This window comes from Felis catus, chromosome A1 (genome assembly GCF_018350175.1).
Source record: "Felis catus isolate Fca126 chromosome A1, F.catus_Fca126_mat1.0, whole genome shotgun sequence".
Classification (NCBI taxonomy): Eukaryota; Metazoa; Chordata; class Mammalia; order Carnivora; family Felidae; genus Felis; species Felis catus.
The window spans coordinates 220872640-220884987 of record NC_058368.1 but is presented as its reverse complement, the minus strand read 5'-3'; the positions used below and the strand labels follow the sequence as shown (position 1 = coordinate 220884987).

Below are 12348 nucleotides of genomic sequence, written 5' to 3'. Positions count from 1 at the left end.
GTCATATCCATTCTTCTCCAACTATTTAGAGTGATTACTTCATGAAACAAAAGGCAAAATTGAATTCTGGTAGAACATGAAAATGAGCACTTAGAAGTAGCCCTCTCAACTGGGTACGTGTTCAGAAATGCTTCCTTCTATCCAACCATATGTACACATCCTACTACAAATAGTGCTCAATCATTATGTTATGTACCATTATTTTTGAGTTTCATAAACACACACATATAATCACTTCTCCATGCGTGCCATTTCTCAATTCCTAAGAATGATCCATTTATCCCTCCTTCATTCACCACATACTCTTTAACCATTTTATGTCTTGGTTAACCTAGCACACATATTGTTCCTGTAGAGAAAAATGAATACTGTATTATAATTCCACACTTAACTATTATAATAGATGAATTTATTTAAGGTGTGGAAGCAAAATGCAAGGTGCATGGATTTTCTCCCCTGCATAGATTAGGAAGGCAACTGTAGAGGAGTGCTATTTAAACTGGGACCGGAACAAGGAGAACCACAACAGATGATACTGAAAACGAGAACTGTGTTCAAATTGTCGAGGGTCCTTAATGCCACATAAATGAAACTGGGCTCTATACTATGGATAATTCCAGGCCATTTGAAGTCTAAACTATGGCTATAACTTGATCCACTTTCTATATCACAAAAGTAATTGGATTGGATAGGTAAGAACAATGTGCAGAGAATCCAATTAGAAAAACCATGGCAGTAGTCCAGATAAGAGGACATGATAACCTAATGAAGGTAAGAGCAATGGAATAAAAGAATAAAAAAAAAAGAAAAGAAAAAGAAAAAGAAAAAGAAAAAAGAGAAAAAGAAAAAAGATATGGTAATGGAGATACAAAAAAGATCCATCATCCACACAGATAGTTCTAGATCAGAATGAGGAGTTAGTGGGTAACCTATACAGGGTGGTATAAGAGATGAACTAATGTAAAATATACTAGAGTATCTAATCTGGGATACTGACGATAGTATTAAAGTAGAGAACTCAGATTGAGAAGTCGATTGGGGAAGTACGGGAAGAAAGAGAATAAGGTTTGTAACAAAACAATGGTGAAACACTTGCAAGATACGAAGGTAAGACCATTTGACACCTGGATGGATAGGAGGCTCTGTATACATTTATATACATCTGTATATATCTATATACATTTAGGGAAGTTAACATTTAGTTGGTATTTAATGTTAGGAAAATACATACTCAAAAAAAAGGTATGGAGAGAAGAAAACATGGGGATAGGTTTATAACCCTGTAATAAAAACTAAACATTTAAAATAAACCTTTGGGGGTGCCTGGGTGGCTCAGTCGGTTAAGCATCCAACTTCAACTCAGGTCATGATCTCGAGGTTCATGAGTTCGAGGCCCATGTGTGGCCCGGTGCTGACAGCTCGGAGCCTGGAGCCTGCTTCAGATTCTGTGTCTCCTTCTCCCTCTACCCCTCCCCTTATCACGCTCTCTCTCTTTCTCAAAAATGAATACATATTTAAAAAATGAAAATAAACCTGCAATTTCAGTTGGCCTCTTTTTTTCATGTCAACATACTGCTAAGAGTCTTTTATATCTATGGTTATTTTCACATATTTAGTTAACTAACATCACTTCTCTGGATGTCATATAAATTGTTATGTTACAGATAAAGTTAGCTGTTACCTCTGGAAGATTTATCATCAGTCTTAAAATAGAACAGAACAATAGCATCAAACATTAATGTTTCCTACACCCATTTGGAAGGTATATGCAAGAAGTTTCACTTGATCATTCGAATACATCTGCTGCCAAACCAGTATCATGTGCTCACTGATAATTCTGACGTTATTGGGTTTGGCTATGTTGCCAGCTAGGAAAACATCTCCAATAATCTAATGACACTTCACAGTAATATTCTGATCATATTTTATTCAAAACACTTATGATAACATACTACTATACACAGTTATTATTTGTGGGAAAATAGAGTGTCATTATATGTACATAAACATTATAGAAGCACTGTTTGAAGATTGTTGGTACATAGAAATCTATTTGGACCATTTTCTCTACACAGTTAGCCAGCAGATGCTACACTCTATTTTTTGGGAACGTGATCAGCTATAAGACTAAACCAAGTCAGCTCACAGATGCTGTATAGTGTAAGTTAATTGCTATCATTTCCACTTAGAGATGTTCAAAAGAAAAAGCAGCAAATCTAGTACTAGCTATTAAAAACTAAATGTATTATATTACAGCAACAGCTGCTATTTATTTTGTTTTTGCTTCATGGCAGGTATAATTAATATTGTTTTAAGCATAGATTTATAAAATTTTCTCCATGGGTAGTCCCATTAGAGAAAATGTTTGCATTCATATACCCATGGAGATTCTTTTAATATTTGCTAATATAGAACATTACAGTGGAGAAAAAAACCTTAATGTACCATGTACTAAATTAATTAACAGCAGAGTGACTTCAATAATTAGGCTTTCAAAGAAACCAAAAAGTATGAAAGCTGCATCAACAATGATTTTCATGAAGCATTATGTCTTTTCCATCTGAACTTGTTTCTTGAATCCAGTGGTATTCTAAACATGAGACTTGCCATATGTATCATTTGTCAGGTTATTCCTGTTTTAGGTTATGCCTGGGTTAGGCCCCGGGGATGCAGAGATAAAGAAAACTGACAGGGTATCTGTCCTAGAATGTACATGTTCTTGAAGAAGACAGACAAGGACAACCATAGACACATAAATACCTAAATACATGATGATTTTGTATAGTGTTAGTTTCTGTGGAGAAAATAAACAGGTTCATAGGGATGGATACAGTGGACGGCAGCCTGAGCTAGAATAAAATGGTCATTGAGTACCTCCTGTGGGGGTGATCTTTTGGCAAAGACCAGACTGAAAAGAAAGAGCCGAGCACGTGAAAACCTAGGGGTGCACGTTCAGGCAGAATAAGTATCAATTACAAAGACTCTAAAATATGAACAAGAGTGATAAATTCGAGGAAGAGAACCAAATTCAGGGCGTTGAAAATATGGAGTGAAGACGTAAGACAGGAGGTAAGTGTGTGAAATAAAGAGATCGTGTTGAATTTCGTGGGCCTTGCTGAGGAGTGTGGGTTTTATTCTAAATGCAAAGCAAAGGCAATAGAACACTTGTAGCAGGGGGATGATTTAACATGCTTCAAAAGAAAAACAAATGGCTTTTTTTTTACACTATCTGTTGAACACATGGAAGAGGAGGAAGTGGAGAAGCCAACTGCTATTAGAAGCATAATGTGGGGTACCAGAGTAAAGTTGAAACAGAAGGAAGAGAAAGCCATAGACATGGCTGAAATATATGTTTGCAGTCAAACAGAAGTCTCATGGATTAATTCCCTTTTGGTCCTAAAATTCTTAAATTTTCACTTTAAGAAACACTAGTATTCTCTTAGTTCTTATAAATCTTCAGCAACAATTTATTTTGCAAACAAAAGAGCGATCAAAATCCCTATTAACTAACTTGAATCCTGTCTCTTGCGATTATGCATATCTTCTCATTTGTTCTTCTTAATGAAAAGGGGAACAGCTGTTTACCACCATCCATACGTTCTTTTTATAAAATTCAAGTAGATTACTAAGGAGTCCCTACGCCCATGATGCTTGATTCAAATACAATCACCCAGACTGACTATCTGAGGTCAAAAGCACTGGTCCAGGGATCAGGTCCCTGTTCAGGCGCAAAAAAAAAAAAAAAAAAAAAAAAAGCACTGAATATGATTTGTAATTTCAGTGACAAAAATAACCTAGCAACCATCCATTGCCAAACCAAAACCAAAATAATGAGAACCATTTTATGGAAGCAACTGATTCAGAAAAAAAAAAAAAAAAAAAAAAAAAAAAAAAATATATATATATATATATATATATATATATGCCAGCAAATAATGTGAACATTTTTAGAAATTTGACTAGTAAAGTCACTGCACTGTGCATCAGTGACAAGAGGGGGATGTCCGTGAGTTTGCTAAGTGAATATTTGTTGTAGCTTGTTCTAGAAACTAGGGTAACAACTCAAAACAGTGTCTCTGAATTCACAGAGACACACACTAGTGGATGATTTAGGTAAGTGAAGAGGCAAGAACCAGAGGAGTATTCCAGACGATGGGAAGAAAAAAAAATTATGGGATCTAGATTTTGGGAATCCAGGGTGAGACCTGAAGGAGCAGAATCATCCAGGGAAAGAGGTGGAGGGAAGAAGAACACAGAAGTGGAGGGCACTTGAGTAACAGCAGCTGCACAGGGCTGCCAGCCACGTGGACAACGGAATGGGGGGAGAAGACGGATGTCAAAGAAACTGCTTAGGAGTTTGTAGTGACAAGTTCTCCATCTACATGAATATTTAAATCGTGTCATGCTACTTGAGACCCTCTAACATCAGCTGCAGAGAGCAGAAGGAAAATGGGACCCATAGGACTCATCTTTACAATGTGAATATAAATACCCCTTATGCTTTAACTCACATTTTGTTTTTCTGTGTTTTCTTTTCTGCTTCAGTTACAGAGGATAATCTCTACCAGAAAACACGGGGTATGAAGTTAGATCTGTCTGGAAGCACAAGCAAATCTGAATCCAAGGTAGGGATTTAGCACATTTTCTAATGTCCTTTGTGTTTCATGTTCCTTAAATCAGTTACTTTTACTCATTCTGCTTTTACAGTCACTAATTTTCAGACACAAAATATTTAACGTGTGACATATCTAAAATCAAAGTTTCCTAGTACAGCTTGCTTGCTTGCTTGCTTGCTTTCTTTCTTTCTTTCTTTCTTTCTTTCTTTCTTTCTTTCTTTCTTTCTTCAAGTTAGTTAACATATAGTGTAGTACTAGTTTCAGGAGTAGAACTTAGTGATTCATCACTTACATACAACACCCAGTGCTCATCCCAACAAGTGCCCTCCTTAATGCCCCTCACCCATTTAGTGCATTCCCCCACCCACCATCCCTACAGCAACTGTCTGTATTTTTAAGAGTCGATGTATTTAAGAATTTCTTACGGTTTGCTTCCCTCTCTGTTTTTATCTTATTTTTCCTTCCCTTCCCTTACGTTCATCTGCTTTAAGTACAGCTTGCTAATATCATTTTTCATTATGGATACTAATTCATCCTATTGTTACATGTACTAGTTTTTATTCAAAATGTGATATTTATTTGGGAGCATTTGGTGTTTTTCTATGCTCATTTCCTGTGACTGATAGGTCACAGAGAACTTATCAGCTATAAATCATTCAACTTTATAAGGCTAATCCATGGAGACAATGATAAATTCTGAGGTTTTCAGCAAATCCTATGTGGGCTGAAGTTTAAGTTTTGTTCTAAGATAATATTCTTCTCCAATTTTTAACTATTTCAAAACAATGAGCAAAATAAAGCATACTTATGCTGAAAGGTTTTGAAGGTGGAAAAGCTTACGAATAAGTGAAAGATTTTATATATTTGAAACTTTACTAAAAACACTTAATTTGCAAATACAGACCTAATTCTTCATTAAGTAGTATTAATGTGGGCAAGTTAACTGCTTTCAATCTCAGCTTGTAATTTGGAAAAATAATGGTATCAACCTAATACTACTGTATCTAATGAATGTGCTGAAGGAAATTCCTTTTCTGTAGAAGAGGCAAAAAAATTATTTATTCCATTATAAGCCCAACATATGCAATGTATTATTAGCAGGAATTATTTTCTTTTTCCCATTAAACAAATTTGTAAAAAAAAAATAAAAAATAAAAACCACTGACTTCAAATATAGTATCCAAAATTTTTCCATCATATTATTGTTTGATGTTTAAAAAAAAAAAAACCTTCCAAATTCTATTGTGATTAATTAAGTCAAGGTATGTATTGAATGTCTTTTTCCTGACACTTTGATATACCCGATCAAGTTAAGGACTTCATAACAGGGTGACTGTCTTAGATTATCTAGTCAAGGCAATCTCATCACAAGGGTCCTTGCAAGTGGGCAGTGAGGCAGAACAGGGAGAGCAAGAGAAAAAATGTGAGGATGGAGCTCAGACAGACACAGGCAGGATTTCCAGCCTGGAAGATAAAGGAAGAGGGCCATGAGCGCAGGGATGCGGAAGCCCCGTCGGAGTGGGAAAGCAAGGGAACAGGTTCACCCCTACAGCCCCAGAAGGAAAGCAGCCCTGCCAACATCTTGACTTCACCCAGTGAGACCCACCTCAACTTCCTAACCTGCAGAACTATAAAAAAAACTCAGTTTGCATTGGGTTAAGCCAGTTTGGTGGTAATTCGTTACAGCAGCAAATTGAAAACTAATAGAAGCACTAAAAATGAAAGTGAATTGCTGAAATAGTAACCTTTAAGGCACACTTTAACATTAACAAAATAAATGATCAAATTATGGTAGTCTTCTTTTGAAAGAGCCTGAATGTCCATCAACTGATGAATGGATAAAGAAGGTGTGATTTATACACACAATGGAATATGACTTGGCAATGAGAAAGAATGAAATATGGCCTTTTGTAGCAATGTGGATGGAACTGGAGAGTGATATGCTAAGTGAAACAAGTCAGGCAAAGAAAGACAGATACCATATGTTTTCACTCTTATGTGGATCCTGAGAAACTTAACAGAAGACCATGGGGGAGGGGAAGGGGGGAAAAAAAAAGTTAGAGAGGGAGGGAGCCAAACCATAAGAGACTCTTAAAAACTGAGAATAAACTGAGGGTTGATGGGGGGATGGGAGGAAGGGGAAAGTGGGTGATGGGCATTGAGGAGGGAACCTGTTGGGATGAGCACCGGGTGTTGTATGGAAACCAATATGACAATGAATTTCATATTCAAAAAAAAATTATGGTAGTCTTCTTTATAAGCAAAGAAAAATGTTAAGAGTAGAAAACAGAATACTTTTTAAAAATAGTAAAATAATTTCTCAATTAATCAAATAATTTATCAGTAATGTCATCACATGGTAAAGGAACTAAAACTAAAGCAATGTTACATTAATTAATTACCCAAATGATTACAAAAATTTCGTAAGAATGTTGTTACATCTTAAACTTGTAAATTAAAATACATTATATTTTATGACTAAAAAATAAAGTTAAAAATAGAACTTAGGTTCCAGGAATCGCACTACTACATATTTACCCAAATAATATAAGAACACTAATTCAAAGGGGGAACATGCACCCCTAATGTTTATAAGCAGCATTATTCACAATAGCCAAAATACAGAAGCAGCCCAAGTATCCAGCAACTGATGAATTGATAAAGATGTGGTATACACACACACACACACACACACACACACACACACACACACACACTCAACGGAATATTATTCAGCCATAAAAAAGTGAAATATTTATTCGATCTGAAGAGAAACCAGAGGGGCGCCTGAGGGCTCAATCAGTTAAGTGTCTGACTCTTGGTTTTGGCTCAGGTCATGATCTCACGGTTTTGTGGGTTTGAGCCCCACATCAGGCTCTACACTAGAAGCATGGAGCCTGCTTGGGATTCTCTCTCTCCCTATCATTCCCTCTCCCCTCTGTCATTCCCTCCTCCGCTCACACCACCTCTGTCTCTTTCAAAAATAAATAAATTTTTAAAAAATTTAACAAGAAACCAAAGTATTCAACAAGAATGAAATCTTGCCATTTCCAACAACATAGATGGAGCTAGATAGTATGATGCTAAGTGAAATAAGTCTGTCAGAGAAAGACAAATACCACATGATTTCACTCATATGTGGAATTTAAGAAAAAAAACAAACTAGCAAAGGGAAAACATAAGAGAGAAAGAGACAGACAGACAGAGAAACCAAGAACAGACTCTTAATTTAAGAGAACAAACTGATGATTACCAGAGGGGAGATTAGTGGGGGGATGGGTTAAATCGGTGATGAGAATTACAGAAGTTAGTTAAATGATTTCATAGCATAGTGCCCTGAAAAAAAAAAAAAGATATGAAACAGAATAAATTACCAAGTAACATTTTTATTTGGGTATTGAGTATGATTTTTCAGATATTGGAAAGAAAGCATTCTGCTATAGAGTCCTCCCAATTGAGTGAGCGTGAGAGATGTTGGGCGTACTTAGTTCCTGATCCAGTATGCATCAGGGAAGCCACATCCTCGTCATTAAGTGTGTGTGTTGGGGGCAGAGGGAGAGAAGCAGGGAGTGCTAAAGTAAAATGAAGGTCTTGGTGCTTCTAAACTCTACTCACCTCCCACCCCTTAGTCCATTCTCTGACAGCTTCAAGCTACATCAGTCATCCTGACACTTTTTGCTCCAAAGAACAAAACCATTAAGGCATCGTCTTCCTCTTCTCAATGCTAATATCTAACTTTATTAAACCAATGCGATTTGATACACATGTATGCTATGGAATATAAAAGTTATGAAAAGCAATTATTACTTCTTTCTCTCTATCAATGTCTTTTGGAATTGTTACTTCTAAGTGGTTTCAATGCATTAACTAGTTATAATCAAGGGATATGTTTTCATAGGACTAAAAACAGCATAAATAGAAACAATGTGTGAGTTTGAAAAACTGGCCTTCATATATTCCTATAGCTACAAATAATAGATTCATGTAGCTACAAATATATATTTCTGTAGCTACAACGGATTCTACCTCAAAATTCTACATCTGTACCCTTACAAGCACTATACTGAAGAGTATCTAATCTGTTCCCTTTCCCAATCTCCACATCAGGTTACTTTGAAGAGAGAACTACCTATTTTCTTTGCTTCAAAAATAAACAAAGTCAGGGGTACACATGGAAATATAAATTCCCCCAAACAATAGTACTTTCAGGAAACGCTAACAAACCCTTATTTCACATGTTTTTCAGTGCAGAACTCCAGTTTGCAAGGATGTATAAATGCAAATTTTACCATTCTGAGTCATGGCTATCTTAAAAACTACCAATATAATTCAATCCCTTTTATTCCAAATATATTAAAGACCAGATAAAATAAAATTTAAAAAATAAAGCCAATAGATATTAATTTTTGGAATAAAACCACTTGCTAGAAACAAAAGTTTTTATCTATTTATTTTTATTCAGAACAATGTTGATGTCATTCCCCTTTTGTATTAAGCATAGGATACTGTCAAGGTTTATATTTTTAAACTTTGATTAGCCAAATATAAACACAGGGAATTCAGTAAGATTGTATTTATGAAGCCTTAAGGCTTTTTTTTTTTTGCTTCCACTTTTTGTGTATATACCTGTTCATGTGTAGCCTACAAACAGTATCAAATAATATAACACTTTTAATCTGTCCTAAATTGTTACGCTATGTTTTTGGATAAGCAAGTTAGAAGTGCCAAAAACGGATGCAACGTATCTATAAAGTAATAGAACATCTTTGCTTTTATTAGACTGTAATTCTTGACCTGAATAATTCCACTAATACTTCTTTCAGAAAACTTGATGCTGTAAATCTCATCTGAAAAATCCCTTATTTTAAAATGACAGATTGTTGGGGCGCCTGGGTGGCTCAGTCGGCCAAGCGGCCGACTTCGGCTCAGGTCACGATCTCGCGGTCCATGAGTTCGAGCCCCGCGTCGGGCTCTGTGCTGACAGTTCAGAGCCTGGAGCCTGTTTCAGATTCTGTGTCTCCCTCTCTCTGACCCTCCCCTGTTCATGCTCTGTCTCTCCCTGTCTCAAAAATTTAAAAAAAAAAAAGGTTAAAAAAAAGTAAATAAAATGACAGATTGTTAAGTGGCCTGAAGTAATGAGTCCTGACTATTGTATTTCCCTGTGTACTGCTCAACGTTCCTAACAGCATTTTTACAAATGTTCAGAGGTTTAGACATGTTTCTGGAAAGAATAAGCACATGTTACGATAGCAAATACTGATCAAAACACTTTTATGCGATAAAATACACATTATATTTGTAACATTCAAGGAGGTATAAATTCTCTTTAGAAATCTTCATTTTGTTATAAGGAATGACATATTTCTGTCAACTTGAAGAACAAAGAATACTCGAGAAGATAAATACAAAAGATAAATATGACTTATATCACTATATTTGTATTTACTACCATTCCTTATTTCTTCCTATACTTATTTCATTTTATCTAAAACACTATGCTCAATATCTGTTAAATATGTAAAAAAAAAAAAAAAGGACTTCACAGGACTTGTTTTTTATCCAAATCATTATTTATGTTCCATATTAAATTTCTAATTCTTATTAGGATTCTTAATGTATCAAATGTGAAATCACGAGTATTCTTAAGAACACTCAGGCCATTATTAAGTCTTTCAACTTGCTGATTCTAATTGTTCTTCTTACTTGCTTTTTCCATTTCCTATTGATGCTGTCTCTTCTCTGATATCCTTCCTCTGCTTCCTCCATCAAAGTGGGCATTTCGCTGGGCAGCAGCACTTGGCTCATGATTAACAGTGGACAAACAAAGGTGATATGTGCCTTTAGGGTCCTGCTTTTAAAATCCAGAAAGCATGCCTCCTTCCTTCCTGGAGGGGGATACTCCCACATGTAACTTCTCTTCTCCCCACAGGATGGAGGGTAGGTTCTGGGCTCCCAGACCACAGGAGAAGATGAAGACAGCACACCGTGAGCCCTGGACCACACTCTTTGGAACGGCTGTATCTAAGGTATTATTTACGCTGTTTAAATCTTCAAATTGGAGACCTGCAGGAGAGTATTTATCTTGCTTAACTGTTTTGGTGGGGTTTTTTGTTGTTGCTGCCGTTGTTACAGAAGCTTAGAATTTATATCAACTATTTCCTTGGTGAAGAAAACATAACCCCTAGCGTTCAGGATTAGATCACTTTGATTCACAATCATATTGATTCACGGTCATATTGCTTCACTTTTCGGAAGAAATTGGTAATGGTTAGTTATGAGTAGTATAAAAAGGTCTTGGTGATTATCAAGTCGTCTTATTAAATACCTTATTAATTAAATTAATTTTCAGATTAAAAATCTGCTATTTTTGTATGTTCAAGTATAAATTCCAAAACACAGAGCCTTTCATTAAAACAATTGAAAACTGGGATGCCTGGGTGGCTCAGTCAGTTAAGTATTCAGACTGGCTCAGGTCATGACCTCACAGTTCCTGAGTTCAAGCCTCTCATCAGGCTTTCTGCTGTCAGCAGAGAACTCACTTCAGATACTCTGTCCCCCCCTCTCTCTGCCCTGCTCATGTTCCTGCTCGTTCACTCTCTGTCTCTGTCTCTCCTCTCAAAAATAAATAAACATTTAAAAAATAAAATAAAATGAAATAATAAAAACTACTGGGACACCTGAGTGGCTCAGTCGGTTAAGCATCTGATTTCACCTCAGGTCGTGATCTCATGGTTCGTGAGTTCAAGCCCCGCATCGGGCTCTGTGCTGACAGCTCAGAGCCTGGAGCCTGCTTCGGATTCAGTGACTCCCTCTCCCTCTCCCTCTGGCCCTCCCCTGTTCATGCACCCTCTCTCTCAAAAAAAAATTTTTTTTTTAATTTTTAAAAAGCATCCGACTGTTGATTTCAGCTCAGGGCAGGATCTCATGGTTTGTGAGATTGAGCCGCATGTGGGGCTCTGCACGAACAGTGAGAAGCCTGCTTGGGATTCTCTCTCTCACTCTCTCTCTGCCCCTCCTACACCCATGTGCTTGTGCATGCATGTGTCCATGCTCTTCCTCTCAAAATAAATAAACTTAAAAAATAACAATAAATAAAAACTACCAACATATACTGATATATTTATCTATCTGTTATTTATCTTTCCAGTACTCCACATGCCTTTTTCAGGTACACAATTTTGAACAATTAACTACTAAAATTTATAATTCATTTGTAGGTTTTCCAATAATCCTTAGTGACCTTGGATTTTCAGCTTTGTCAACTTCTCAATAACCACTTATAAAAGTCAGAAGAAAGAATCGGTCCCTCACGAAATCCCTTAAATGAAGTAAATTTTAAAATCCTTTCATGCATTACACTGCCAATCACTGTGGCTAATCCCATTCAAGCTCCATAATTAGTATCCCAAGGTAGGGATTCCCACCTGTACCATGTTGTACAACATCACGAAATGGGGAGGGGGATATGAAAGAAAGGCTCCCAGCAGACCTCTACATGACAGAATGTGTGAATCAATTTTCATTAATTCTGCCTCTTTAAATCTGTCCGCTCTTTAGGAGAGATTGCTCTCTGCCTCAGACACTATCGCAAGATAATTAACAGAACCACTGCTGGAGACCGATGATAGCACAGGCAGCAGCTGATACCTGTGGCAGGAACTCCCTGCCATCCCAGTGCCATCGAACTGTGAAGGAAAAGGACACGCAGTGCTGTGCAACACTAATTTTACTA

At 36.5% G+C, this 12348-nt stretch overlaps 1 protein-coding gene and 1 long non-coding RNA gene across 3 annotated transcripts in view; one reads left to right on the top strand and one right to left on the bottom strand.

Moving 5' to 3' along the window:
- CDH12 (cadherin 12) overlaps nt 1-12348 on the bottom strand; it is a 1052064-nt gene that overhangs the window by 941765 nt on the left and 97951 nt on the right. The window lies entirely within an intron of this gene.
- LOC109492154 lies at nt 4517-12270 on the top strand. The gene is made up of 3 exons (XR_002145919.2): nt 4517-4625; nt 10546-10642; nt 12174-12270. It is a non-coding gene; the product is annotated as an uncharacterized LOC109492154 (long non-coding RNA).